Raw genomic sequence first — 14,333 nt, 5'->3', positions numbered from 1 at the left:
CACCGCCTGCTTCAGGATGGGAGGGGGGAGCCAGGCCGCGCTACGGGGCTCCAGATCTCGGTGTGAGAAAGGGGGAGGCTTAATGGATTGTTCGGTAGAGGGGAAGGGTGGGAACGGGAACGGGACTCGAGAAATACCCTAGTTCTCTCAGACGATGGAACGTTCCAGACGCTTCCCGTCCTCCCTCCCCCAACACCGAGAAGGCAGCTGGGGGCTTCCCGCGCGCCTTCCCGCCAGCCTGCTGGGGCGCGCGACTCCTCCCGGGAGCGCGCACGTGGGAGGGAGAGGGCTCTGCTCCGACGCACGCGCACAGGCCGCCCCCGCCTCCTGCATGCATCTGCGGCTGCACAGTTTGTGTGGGAATTGGCATGAGTAGAGGGGGGCTAGGCTCATAGTGGGATTGTTTGCGATAAGGAAGGAGGTAGCTAAGAGAATTCGGGATTTTTGCTTCCTCTCAATCCCTCAGTTGTACCCTCCCTCCTAGTCAGCCAAATGTGCACTGAGATTTTAGCCTGAATAAGTCCTTTTACAACTGACCGCAGGTGCCAGACCTATGCCATTGGAGGAGGGCAGGTGAAAATAACCTAAAATCGCCAGGCAAAGGAACGAATGGCCCTCTATTCCAGAGTACTTAGCCAGACATCGTGGAGTCGACTGGGGGAAAAAATGAAAATCTCTTGAGTCGGCAACTCCCATATCACAGATAGGAAGGCTAGTGTCCTCAGAGAATTGGAGACGTCCTCAAGGTCACATGGCATGACTAGAATCCTTGAGTCAGGAAGGGTTATTTGGGTTATAAGAAACAAGCAAGGGCTGTGTGTGAGGAGGGGTACGTTTCGAGGTGTTAGGGTGCATACCTAGCAGCCAGGGAGGCCCTGGGTTCATCACTAGCATGGCAGAGGAAAGAAGGAATAGGTGGAGATTTAAGAAGCATAGAGAGACAGCAAGGGCCACGGAGGAAACCTCTGAAGGAAGTCGTTGTCTGGAAAGGAGGACTTCTAGGTCAACCCGCTTTGACTGTCCTGAACTAGTTGGATGAACTCAACCTCATCTGACAGTGACAACGCTCATTCTCAGCAGGGTCCCATCAGGTACCTTCTTGCTCTGTCCAGACCACCCACGGAGTACCAGGCTCCTTCTGGGTTGCTTGGAATAGTGGAAAACCCTCTTCCTCATTCTTCAGCACTAGCTTTGAGCCACAGATCCACACACAGCCACAGTATGGACTGGATCTCCCCCTCCCCTACTTAATTCAGAACTTGAAGTCCCAGATAGCTGTTCTCAGTTTGCACTCAGTTCAAGCAAAAAAGGAAGGTCAATGAAACGAGACTAGACCAACATGTCTCACCAGATAACCTACTGACTCTGTGACCAGAAGGTGGACTTGGACCCAACTGTTTTACATTGAGTTAACCCTCATTCTAACAGCGGAGTCAGAGTTGAGAGCTGTGTATAAACTAGAAAGCCTTCTCTACTATTTCTGGTTTCCTTGAAGCCATTTGCCACCTGTGTCCTCATTCAGATCCAGGAAGGCCTGGGGCAAGGAAACAGTGGATGGGAACCCAGAGTCCCAGCCTCCACTGAGGCACAACTACTACAGGTAGGGAGATGGCCCATTCTCAGTCTCACCACTGAGCATCATCACACTCCTCCAGTTTTTGTTTCCTTCCTTACAAAATGGGACTTTAAAGTATCTTTACAGATGTGTTGTACAAATTAGAATTTCTCCTACTCCAGACTTGGCACATGGTCAATACTCAATAAACATTCATTGATTCGTTCATTGATAAAATATTTGTTGCCACCTGACTTTGAGCAAGGCAGAATCACCCAGAGTTGCAGACTAACTATTGCATGGAAAGGATAGGGTAACAGCACCTGCCCAGATGTCCAAGGTTTTCCAAATTCTAGTCCTGGGCACAGCTGCTCTGACTCAAGGTTAGCCTGCTTCACATCCCGGGAAGTGAATACTGAAGATATAAAGTTTCTAGATGCTGGAAGATTTGGGCTCTCACCTGGACCATGGATCTGCTGTGCATTCAATGGATATTGTAGCTCATCTAGAGCATAAGATAAATGATACTGGGCATGGTCTCAAACCCATGAGTGTAATGTAATCCCAGCCCTGGGGAGGATGAAGCAGACAGATCATGAGTTTGAAGCAGCTCAACTTATCTACAGAGACCGGATAGGTAGGTAGGTAGATAGACAGACAGACAGATGTGACAAAAAAGAAAGGAAAGTGGGATTGGAGAGACGGCTCAGTAGTTAAAAGCACTTATTGCTCTTGCAGAGGACTAAGGTTCAGTTTCCAGCGTAGCCACTCACAACTGACTGTAACTGTAGGCACAGAGAATCCAATGCCATTTTCTGGTCTCTGCAAGCCCCAGGTCTGCATCTAGGGCACACACATACATGCAGGCAAAACACTTGTACACGTAAGCTGATAAATCTTTTTAAATTTTTTAGTTTGCAGTGAGCTTCCTTATGGTTTCTTCAAGCTGATGTTTACAACAACCCTATGGCATTATTTTCTTCATTTCTACAGTAAGAACCCTCAGACTCACAAGCTATAAGTGACTTGCCCTTGTTAGGCTTCCAAGTTCACCCTGCACATGATCAGCACTAACCCTTGGACTGGGATCCCAGGGTGAATGAAAAGGGGCAAAGGAGGAAACAGGCTGAGCGCCATCTTTAATCTCTCCATGTACTGACTGCAGGTACAATGTGACTGACCACCTCATGCTTCCACTGACATGACCTCCAGGACAATCTGCATCCCCTTAAATCCTAAGCCAGAATAAACCCTTCTTTGCTTAAGTTGCTGCTGTCAGATGTTACATCATGAAACCAAAATGGTGACTAATGTCTCCAAGAATAAAGCAGACTTGGAAGCATAAAATACAGGATGGAGCAAGGGATTTCTGCGATCTATGGAAAGTTGACTTAAATGCCCCTTTTCCAACAAGTATGGGAACTTGAAGAGTTTTGCTTCTGTAATAGTAGTCAGCACACTGCTACCAGGAAGATCTTAGATTATTGAAGGGAAATCTGTAGAGCAGTATGCTCTGTGCCCTCAGAGGCAGAATTAACAAATCTTTTTAGGTCTCAGGAAGGTGTTCCAGGCAGACCAATCCATGGAGGGAGGGAGCATTTCCATCCTGACGCTGTGCAACAGGTACTGACTCCTTTCCATCAAAGAGACCACACACGGAATTCTTACTCTGGAAAGTTATCGACAGCGAGCATTTGTTGTGCCTCCATGCTTCAGACATTGAAATAAGTGTGCTTTTTACATTGTTTTTTTCTCACAACATCCCCTCATAGTACATAGGACCCCATTTGCATAGACTGAGGCTCAAACAAGCATAAAATGAACTACCCAGAGTCACTGGGCTGATAAAAGAGAACCAGCCCTCTGACTCTGAAGCAGTAAGTAGGCACCTGGAGAGGTGATTAAAGTCAGAGCCAGGATTAAAAGTTGGCATGCTGTAGGTATAAGTGGGAACTGAAAGGCCAGCTCCTCTGATACTCCCAACTAGTTCCTGGAAGTAAAGTATACAGAAGCCCTTTTGTGGCTACAATAGATGACTCTCTCATCCAGCTGCCCATGCTGTGCTGACACACATAGACACCCCCCCCGACACACACACACACACACACACACACACACACACACACACACACACACACATACATGCACTGCCCTCTCACACATACTCCCATAGCCCTATCTGCTTCCTTTCTTCTCTGCCGTTATCCCTGCACCTTGACACAGGCTGCTCAGGAATTCTTGTCAGCACATCCAGAGGCTGGTCATTCCCTGCCTGGGCCTCAGCAAGCCCAGCTGAAGGCACTACTGAAGATGATTGGGTTTGAGGAGCCCACTCTCATTCCCCTCATTACTACCCTGGTCTCATCCACCTTCCCTTTCCCCACTGCCCTTTGTTCTCCTCCAGATGGATTCCCTCACCACAGCCCTCCAGGTAGCCTGGGGGGGGGGGGTTACCTGTCTTCTCCAGTGAGCTCTCAAGACAGACTCCCACTCCAGCCACCAGAATAGAGCAGGGGCTTTCCCTACGGCACCCAGTGAGTAGGTAGCAGAACCAAGCCTTGGATTCCATCAACTGCTCCTCAACAAAGGTCTGGGTTTAGTCACAAGTAGGTCTTGGGGTGAAACCAGGGCTCTGTCCCAAAGAGCTCCCAATCTCAGTGCTTGACCCAAGGTCACAACCTGGGACATGCAAGGCCAGGAAACTCAGAGGCCCAATCCTATCATAAGATAGCAGAGACTTAAGCCCAGAGGCAAGTCCTTAAGGTGCAGGCAATGGAAGAAGAAATTTCCTGGTCATTTGGGGCTCCTGCCCGTGAGTATTACAGCTTAGGGCATAAGGACAGGAGATATGGTTGGAGCTGGCAGACAGGTGAACTAAAGTTCTAACCATATCTTTGTTAGGTACTTGCTTCCAGACATGTCACTTCAGCCTTGGTTTCCATTTCTGCAGAATGATAATAACAGAATTCTTTTTCCTGTCTCCCTCTTAGAGGGACTGCCGTGCAGGCTAAATGAACTGTCAGGTGTGAGGAATATGTAAAGAGCTGAGTAGGCATGTCAGCGAAGGACTGCCAGTCTGGATGCAACAGAGAAGGCTGAGTGACTGTCTGTGTGGGGTGCCGAATGGAGCTTCTACCGATAGCTGCACTGTGATTACAGCTCTGAAAACCAGGTATCAAGGAACGGAACAGTCAGGTGGGTGGAAGCACGCCAGCTCAGTGATCAAGCAAACCTTGAGTCAGATGGCATGCTCCCTTTTCCGCCTCGGTCTGGCTCCTTGACAATCTTAAAGACACTTTTCTAATGGTTTCCCTTATTCTGTCAGAGGGGAGAGAATGAGTGTTAGAGTTGTGGTGAAAATTAAATGGACTGTTTCTGCAAGTGCTTCTAATTGTGCTGGCCCAGATTGCTCTAGTACTATTGTTGAGAGAGAGACAGAGACAGAGACAGAGAGAAGAGGCCGGGCTGGCAAGATAGGTCTGTGAGTGAAGGAGCCTGTTGCCAGGCCTGACTGTGAATTTGATCCCCAGGACCCATAGTATAGGAGAGAACCAACTTCTACAAGTTATCCTCTGACCTCCATGCATGCCACAATACAAAATAATCAAAGCAGGTTTTTAAAAAAAAAACTAAGGCCAATTTAGTGGTTCATACCTTTAATTCTAGCACTGGGGAGTGAGAGGCAGGAGGACCTCTCAGTTCAGGGCCAGCCTGTTCTACATATCAAACTCCAAGACAGCCAGGACTATAAAGAAAGACCCTGTCTCAAAAGCAAAAACAAACAAACAAAAATAAATTAAAACTATTTATTTGTTTGTTTATTTAAACAATTAAAAAGGCCAGCCCTACTAGTACATTTTTGTAATCCCTCCACTTAGGAGATAGGGGTAGGCAGTTCTCTGTGAGTTCAAGGCCATTCTGGACTACATAAGGAGCTTCAGACCAGTCAGGACTACAAAGTGGGACTGAAAGGAAATAGATAATAAAGAACCCCTCCTCCAGCTAGAGAGGTGGTTCATGGTTAAGGGAAGTGGCTGCTCTTGCAGAGGACCCAGGTTTAGTTCCCAGCATCCACATGGTGGCTTACAAACCATCTATAACTCCAATTCCAGGATATCCAGCACCCTCTCCTAGCCCCTGCAGGCACAAAGCACAAAAGTGGTGCCAGACATACATGCAGACAAAACAGTCATGCACATAAATTTTAAATGGTAGTGATGATGGTGCACACCTTTAATCCCAGAACACAGGAGGCAGAGGCAGGCAGATCTCTAGGCTACACACTCCAGGCATAATGGAGTACCCCTTTAATTCCAAACACTCATAGGCAGAGGCAGATGGGTCCCTGTGAGTTCCAGGACAGCCAGAGTTAAGAAAGGCCATGTCTTAAAATAGAACTAATAGGAAACAAATCTTTTAAAGGGTTGTTTTATAATTCCCATGAGGGAAGATTAAGCCCCACTGGAGTCCTAGGCCTGCCTCTCTCTTACTGTGGGCCCCTTGGAGAATCTCTGATTCTTCCTCAGCTAGTTTCTTCATCTGTAACACTAGGTTTCCACTAAGAAGCTTTTCCAAGGCCCAGCCTGGTAAGCATAGAACCCCTCAGGCTGAACTTGAAGAATCAGGCAGAGACCCAAGAAGAAAGATGGAATTGTGGGGTAGGGACAGCAAGATGGGCAGTCTGCAGCACTGTCCATGACATGAGCTGCCTTGTAAAGGAAGTAGGCCCTTCTCAGCCTAGGAAGCCTGCCTGCCTATTTTCCCACAGTCTGCCCAGCTAACACCTAAACAAAACATGCTTTCCTGCTCCCTGCTGCCTGCTGGAGGGTGGGGAGCCAAAATGAGCGTCCTGGAGGCTGGCAGACACCCTGGCATCCTGCCTGTGCTCCCTGGGCACCCGCCCTTCCCGTCTGCAGCACCACCCTCAGCCCTTGCAGCCCCTCCACACCCACGCTCCCCTCCACCCTTTCAAGATACCCCCAATTTCTAAGCCAGCATGACTTCCTAGGCCAGCTTGGACCACTAAGTCCAGGTTTAATTCTCACTATGCTGTTGTGGGCAGAGCATCTGGCACCAGAATGCCTGGAGTGGCTGTCGGTCGCCGTGGGAGGGACTTCCCTGGCTCAGGAAAAACCGCTTCCAGAGGGAAAGAGCAGGTGGCAGTCTCCCCACAAGACAGATGCCGCCCACAATGTAAGCAGAGCCAATCCTGGGGTGAGAAGCATCAAATCTGACAACACACACACACACACACACACACACACACACACACACACACACACCTTCTGTCTGATGCTTATCTACACTAGGCATATTAATACTAACCCATGCCTCATAATAGCTACCGTGTGGTAGACTCTATTCCAAACACTTCACCCAGATACCTAGTTTCACAACATCTGAGGTAGGTACTGTCATTGGTCCCATTTTATAGGTGAGGCATTGATAAGTAATTTGCCTAAGGGCTCAGTCCCTAAGTGGCATACTGGGACGTGTCCTCAGTTAATAAGGCCAGTGTGTGCTACGTTAATCCGCCACTGGATGATAGTACCCCCCCCCCAAACATCCCATCTGCACTTGGAACCTGGCAAAATACATCTAGTACATCATAACCCAAACACTTTGACAGATCTGCTGAGGATGAGAGCCGTGTGGAAAATATCATTTAACCCTCTCTTAGGATGGAGTAATTTTTTTCCTTTCCAAACAAGATCTCCTGTATTCCAGGCTATCCTCAAGCTCCATATTCAGCCGAAGATAACCTTGAACTTCTGGTACTTCGACCTGTACTCCTGAATTGTTGTGACTACATGCACGCACCAGCGTACATAATTTATTCCACATTGGGGACTGAGCCGGGAACCCTCCTGCATGCTAGGCAAGCACCCTACCTGTTGTACTGAGTTACATCCCGGTCCAGTGCAGTAATTTGACTTGGGAGGAGAGGCAGTGGCTGACACTGGGAAAAGAGCTCTTGTGATATGAATGAATGCCCTTGACTTCCTTGGGGTCCATCTCTAAAATAGGTTACAGTTGCCCGCCCTCCTCCATATAAAAGTGTGGCTGTGTTGAGTCAGTGTGTGTTGGCGCTACTTTGCTGGGGTGTAGGGAGTTGTTTATAAGCGCACCCAGCAGGTTCCTAACAACAGCTGTCATAATAATAGCTAACGTTTTCTGGATGCTTGGGGGGGGCACCAGACACAACTCTGTAGGCTTTGATGTATTCACCCACTGATTCTCTCAACTTCATTATCTCGATGTTAAAGGATGGAGTTAAGTAATTTGACTGAGATCATAGAATTGGTAAGAAGCAGGGCTGCCAGATGGCCCTGCTCCTGTGTTCTGGGGTTAACCACTCCATCTGAGTTGCTGGATGCACCCAGCTTCCTCCTCACGGGAACTAGGCACCAAGTTTAACTGAGCAAATGGGGACCGTACCTGTAGTGTTCAGGAGCTCCCGATGTAGACGGACAGACAGGGTCTGAATCTGAGAAACTCCCAAGCACAGTGCTATGTGAGTTCCCAGTGAGGAAAGACTGAGCTCTGTGTAAAGGAAGGCACTCAGTGGCTGCACTGAAAGTAGGCCTTGATGCCTGAGATCTTGGTACTAAAAACAGGAACAGTGAAAGCAAACGCTAGACTGGACAGGCCTGAGCCAGCGGGACAGCCTTAACTAGGGAACTCTTTACAGGTCCCTTTCTCGATTGTTTGACCTAAAGCATAAAACGCACAGTCCCTTGCAGCCAGACATGGGAGTAGATACCTGTCTAGGGTTTAGGAGGGGAATGAAAGAGCATCAGTATAGCTGGTCTGTGCTACTTTTGGGTTCTTCTTTTTTCCAACCTTTATTCCTCACCACCACCAGTCCCCCCAACTCCACATTCACTAGATAGTAGAGAAAGAAGGAGAGAGAGAGAGAGAGAGAGAGAGAGAGAGAGAGAGAGAGAGAGAGTCCTGAATCTAATTTCTTTCTTTCGTTTCTTCTTTGAGCACGACTACCAACAAAACTGCAACCAGTCCCCCTGACAGACCACCATTCATGGCTACTGGGGCTCTAGCCTGTAGTTACCCTCTAAAAAGTGCACAGAATTCCAAGCATCACACCATCACAGAAACTATCTACAGCTGGCAAAAAACACACCTCTGCTAGAGCACGAGGCATATCATAGTCAGCTGCTACAGACAGCCCAGAGCAGTCCCATGTCCCCACACCTGGGAAGAGAATGAAAACACATTCTTATAATACTTCTGTGTTTAATTTTAAAGAAACCAAAATTCCAGAGATCTCACTACAGATCGGGAAATCAAAGTCATCCTCAGCTACATGGTGAATTTGAGACCAGCCTGGATTACATAAGATTCTGTCAGGGTTGAGACGGTTCTCCGTAAGTTCAAGGCCAGCCTAACCTATATAGTGAGTTCCAGATCCTGAAGTCACAGGGAGCTGCACAGGGAGACGCAACTCAAACAGAACAGAACAAGCAATGACTTTATGGTTCTTACTTCACTGTGTTATAGGAACACGTTTTTGCTGCCTTTCCTGTGCTATCAGTGCCTCCCGATCCCCAAGCCAGAGGCCTCTATAACATTTGTCTCTGTCTGTAAAACCAGTGACAGTGTACCTAGAAGGCAGACTGGTTGGATAGATTTGAAGCCTGACACTTGGAAGTTCACCAAAAGTGGAACAGGTAGAACCCTAAACATGGCCACCCAAGTCATAGAAACAGAACAGTTCAACAGGCTAAAGGCAAGGTGTGCCTGGAGGCCGGAGTACACAGCCACGCCCTTTACCCCCATGTAGCCTTCTTTCCTTGTCTGCTGCACAGGGACTTTGACCTTCAGTAACTACAAGAAGTAGCTTGTGAGTGGGTGGCCTACAAGGAGAGGACGTGATGGGTTCTAGAGGGATAAGACACTGGGCTAGAGAGTTGGCTCAGTGATTAAGAGCACTGGCTGTTTTTCCAGAAGACCTGGGTTCAATTCCCAGAATCCATGTGGTGGTTCACAACCATCTGTAATTCCAGTCCCTTTTCTGTACACCTCACACACCAAGCACACAAGTAGTGCACAAACACACATGCAGGCAAAACACAGGTACATAAAATATTTTCTTAAACTGCACAGGGTCTCCACAGATTCAAGCCGGATGGGATCCTAGTACTGAGAGGGGAATAAACATAGTTTCCATCCATAACCCAGATTCTCTCCAACTCATAACCACTGACTAAAGAAAGATTAATTTTCCCCAGGCTCTCTATGGTATACAAACCACAACACTTAATAGCAGGCCCCATGCCCAGCAGTAGATGGACCACGCAAAACAAACTCAATGGTATTTTTGCAAGTTTTTGGCTCATAATACTTAGGATATTTTTCTTTTTACCTTATAGGTTTTTTGTTTGTATATCATGGTTTCCAATTTCATGACTTTATAGAATTTCTGTGTGTGCAAATATGTGGGTCCCTGAGTCTATATGTGTTTCCTGTGCTTTTCCTTTGAATTTTTGTTTTGTCCTATTCTGTTCATTTGTGTTTTTATTGTTATTATTATTTTGAAGGAGGGGTTCAAGATGGGGTTTCTCTGTGTAGCCTTGGCTGTCCTGGATCTCACTCTGTAGACCAGGCTGACCTCAAACTCACAGAGACCCGCCTGCCTCTGCCTCCAGAGTGTTGGGATTAAAGGTGTGCACCACCACTGCCTGGCCATTATCATTTTTTAGGTACCTGTTTGTTTTTTAATGAGAGAGAGAAATAAAGGGTGTGAATTTGGGTAAACAGGGAAGTTATAAAAGAAGTTGGGGGGCTTTCTCTTCTTTATCTCATCCATCCCCCTTGTCTCATTCTTCCACTAAACCTCTCCATGTGGAAAAAAAAAAAGGAGTTGGGGGAGGGTAAACCTTGATTAGAACATATTATATGAAAAGAAATCTATTTTCAATTTTTTTTAAAAAAAAGGAAAAAATGTACTTTTGTTTAAAAAAGAAGACGGAGCACAAGACACCTAGGGCTAGGTCACACTCACCCGTGTCACCCCTCCCCGCACACTGAGCCTTTGTTTGGGAACTTAGCGACAGCTTATGTCAACTGAGCTCTCAGATCGGCTGGGCTGACTTTTTAACCCCTGCTGCTTTTGCACTGTGTCCGTAACTATATACACAAGATACTGGAATTTCTCAAACACGTCTCACAGCCCCGCCCTCCAGTGTGTTTATTGTACCCCACTCTGACCTTGGCACAGGTGTGGTCCTCAGAGCTCAGTCTCTGTAGATGTTGGTATAGACAGGAGAGCTCAAAGGCTGCTGCCAGGCTCTAGTTTGGGTTTTTGTTTTTTGTTGTTTGTTTGTTTGTTTGTTTTTGTTTTGCTTTGCTTTGCTTTGTTTTCATCGCTGGAGATCGAACCCAGAGCCTTGTGCTTCTTAGGCAAGGGGTCCATCACTGAAGTGCGTCTCCAGCCATAGTCTTGATCTTTAACCTCAATGGCCGTGGTGCGTTCTAAGACTTTCTTCTTGGGGCAGCAGAAAAATCTTCTCTAAGTCAGTGCTGATCCCAGGAAAGTAACTGCATCAAGGCCCCAGGACACTGGACCTGAGCAACAGTTGTTCCGGTACATATGGAGGTAACTTTCCACTCAACACTCCCCTCCATCCCTATCCTATGCCTCAGGAGGCTGACCCCTAGAGGCTGTGCTTCCAGGCCTCCTTGCCAACTTCCACTTGGGTTGGTTGGAACAATGAGGGGCTTGAGGGGCAGAGAGGGGTTGCCATGTTTTCTCATTGCTCCCTGTTGGATCACCATCCCACTAGGCAGCACTGCCCCTTCCTAGGTTCCCGTAATAGGATTACTGAGTAAGCCCTTCCAGGCCTGAGGTAAGAGTTTCCACAGTTGCTCAAAGGGAGGCTCCAAGGCCTAACACCATTACCGATGTGCGCATTACTATGGTGTGTTTACAGACAGGAGTCTAGCATGGCGGTCCTCCCAAGAGGCCCAACAAGCAGCTGACTGAAGTCGGGGACTCCTGTGGTTGAATTAGGGAAAGGCTGGAAGAAGCTAAGGAGGAGGATGACCCCAAAGGAAGACCAGCAGTCTCGACTACCCCAGACCCCTGAAATCTTTCAGACCCTGAGCCACCAACCAGGCAGCATACGCTATCAGTCTGATGAGGTCCCTGACACATATACAGCAGAGGACTGCCTGGTCTGGCCTCAGTGAGAGATGAGGCACCTAACTCTTGAGAGACTTGAGGTCCCAGAGAGTGGGGAGGTCCGGTGGGGGAGGGAATGCATGTTGGGGGACATCCTCTTTGAGACGGGAAGGGGGAGGAATAGATGTGGAACTGTGGGAGGACTGAACAGGAGGGGTGTAATGACTGGATTGTGAAAAATAAAATATATATAAAGTTTTCCCAGTGCTAGCCTTTAGATGATGACTCCCCACCCTCTTGTTGTCACTTTAGCCTATGCACACTTCAGTTTGCTTATCTCTTCACTGAAATCTCTTGCAAGCAGAGGCAAGATCCTTCCTCCTGAGTCTGCCATTTAGATCAGCCATATCAAGACTGCCGAGCCAAGTGAGCAGCCCCACCACTATTCCTACTTTGGGACAATCATACAAAGGGTTTTCTAGGGAACTGCAGGGTCTGATTCTGACTTATCTGTCACTTGAAAAGCCTCTTGTGGGCAGTCAGTGAGTTGGAGCACTGTGGCAAGGGGACAGCTGCTGCTGATGTGACGCAAGACACAGAGCAAAGTGTGCCTCCAGGCAGTGCTTGGTCATTTCATTCACCTGCTCAGGCAACTGAACAGGAAGCAGCAGGAAACCAAGGACCAGGAGCTTCAGGCAGCCTCTCCAGGGCTTGGCAGGGTCTGGCAGAAACCCTAGGGTGCTGGAAAAGTGTCGGGGGGACAGTCATGTCCAAAGAAAGAGCAAAGGTTTGGCAAAAGACACTGAGGGCAAGGATATGATGCTTCTCATTGCCCCTTGGCTTTCCTCAAAGTCTAGCCCTCACCATACCCACCCAGGAATGGGACTCCTGGCCAGAGATGGAACTCCAGTACCCTCACAAGCTGTCCTTCTCCCTCATAGCTGGGCTGCCAGTCGCTCAGCCCCCTTTCACTTCCCTTGCTAACCACACCTGCCAGACCAAAGCCACAGGAGCGCCTACATTTCAATTTTCATTTCCTTCGCATCTTTGTGTGTTTCATTTTCTCAACAGGGGTGGGGCCTGACACCCTCAGCTCTCATGTCAAGGCCTCTTTGCAGTTACTCCTGCCTGACTCAACCACATGCTCTGTCCTCTGCCTTCCTAGCTGCCTAGATCCAGCTGTCTGCCCTTGAGCTCCTCTGCTCAAATGCGCCCCATTTTTTCCAAATTAAGCCCAACATTTTGGGGATTTTTTTTTTGTTAATGTCCACAATTTTTATTTCAAGAACTTATTCAAAATATCCCAGATAAATAATTTTTAATTCTCATTATATTTATTTTATTTATCCTGATTAATTTGAAAGCAATATAGCATGTAACTGTCTAGACTGTTTGCAAATATACACAGCCAATCAGATCATTCTTTTTTCATTTTGTTTTGGATTTGTTTTGTGTTTTTTTTTTTTTCAACAAGGACTCAAGTAGTCCAGGCTGGCTTCCAACTCACTATGTAACCGAAATGACCTTGAACTCCTAATTCTCCTTCTTCTACCTCCCAAGTGTGTGAGAGATCACCACACCTATACTTTGAACCTTCCTTGTATATTTGAAGCCTGTTCTTCAGATAGCTCATGGTGGCATATTTCAAGTATTTTTTAGAATAAGGCAGCTGCTATGATCTAGCTACAACTTTTCAAAGTCTACAAAAACTTCCACCTAAGATCAAGGATTTTCCATTTATTTTGATTCTCGCTTAAAGGACTTGCCTGAACTTGGTAGATAATTCCATCACCTACAGGAAAAGATGCCGTAAAGGGAAAATTTTAGAGTGCTCCTTCCTGCCCACTCCACTACCCACTCTTCACTGTAAACTTCTCCATGGGTGCCATTGGTTGGCACCAGCTGGCTTAGGCATCCTCACCTCTCAAGTGCACTCGCGCTGATCACACCGCATGCATTGTCCCCGGGCTGCCTTAGCAACGTCAGACTTTTTAATAGCTTCTGCACATGCTCTTCCCCTTGCCTTCAGCACCTTTCCCCCTTTCCTCTGCAGGCTAAGCTCGCATCTCCACTTCAAATGCCAGTTCAAAGCCATCCTTACTAATTAACCACTCACTCGTAACTGGGTGCTGCTGCCCGCCTTTCGATCCCAGCACTAATACAGAGGCAGGCAGATCTCTGAGTTTAAGGCGAGCCAGAGCTACCTAGTAAAACTCTCTCAGAAACTAAAATACTAAGACTTCTTTGTTAGTTTTTGGTTTTGTGGTGTTTTGTTCTGTTCTGAGACAAGGTCTCATTCTGAGGGCCACACTAACCTGGAACTCACACTGCAGTTCAGGCTGGCTTCATGCTCACAACCTACCCTTTACCTGAACCCTATAGATGCTGGGGTACAGGTGCGAGCCACCAGGTTTGTCAAAGCCACTGCTTCTGTGAGGATGTCCTCCTTTCCCTAACTCAGGTTGTCCTCCCAGGTCTAACCTTATTCAGATCTTGGTGACAGCACCAAGCTTCTGAATTCCTCTTTCTTTCCAAACTCGGGCCCCACCTGAGCAACAGATTGGCTATGTGGCCTTAAGCAAGTCACTGCACCATCCCTGGACGTCCCCCTGAGTGGACCCCTTCCCAGTTCATATA

This window comes from Rattus rattus, chromosome 2 (genome assembly GCF_011064425.1).
Source record: "Rattus rattus isolate New Zealand chromosome 2, Rrattus_CSIRO_v1, whole genome shotgun sequence".
In the NCBI taxonomy this organism is placed as follows: Eukaryota; Metazoa; Chordata; class Mammalia; order Rodentia; family Muridae; genus Rattus; species Rattus rattus.
Note: the sequence above shows the minus strand (reverse complement) of the source record.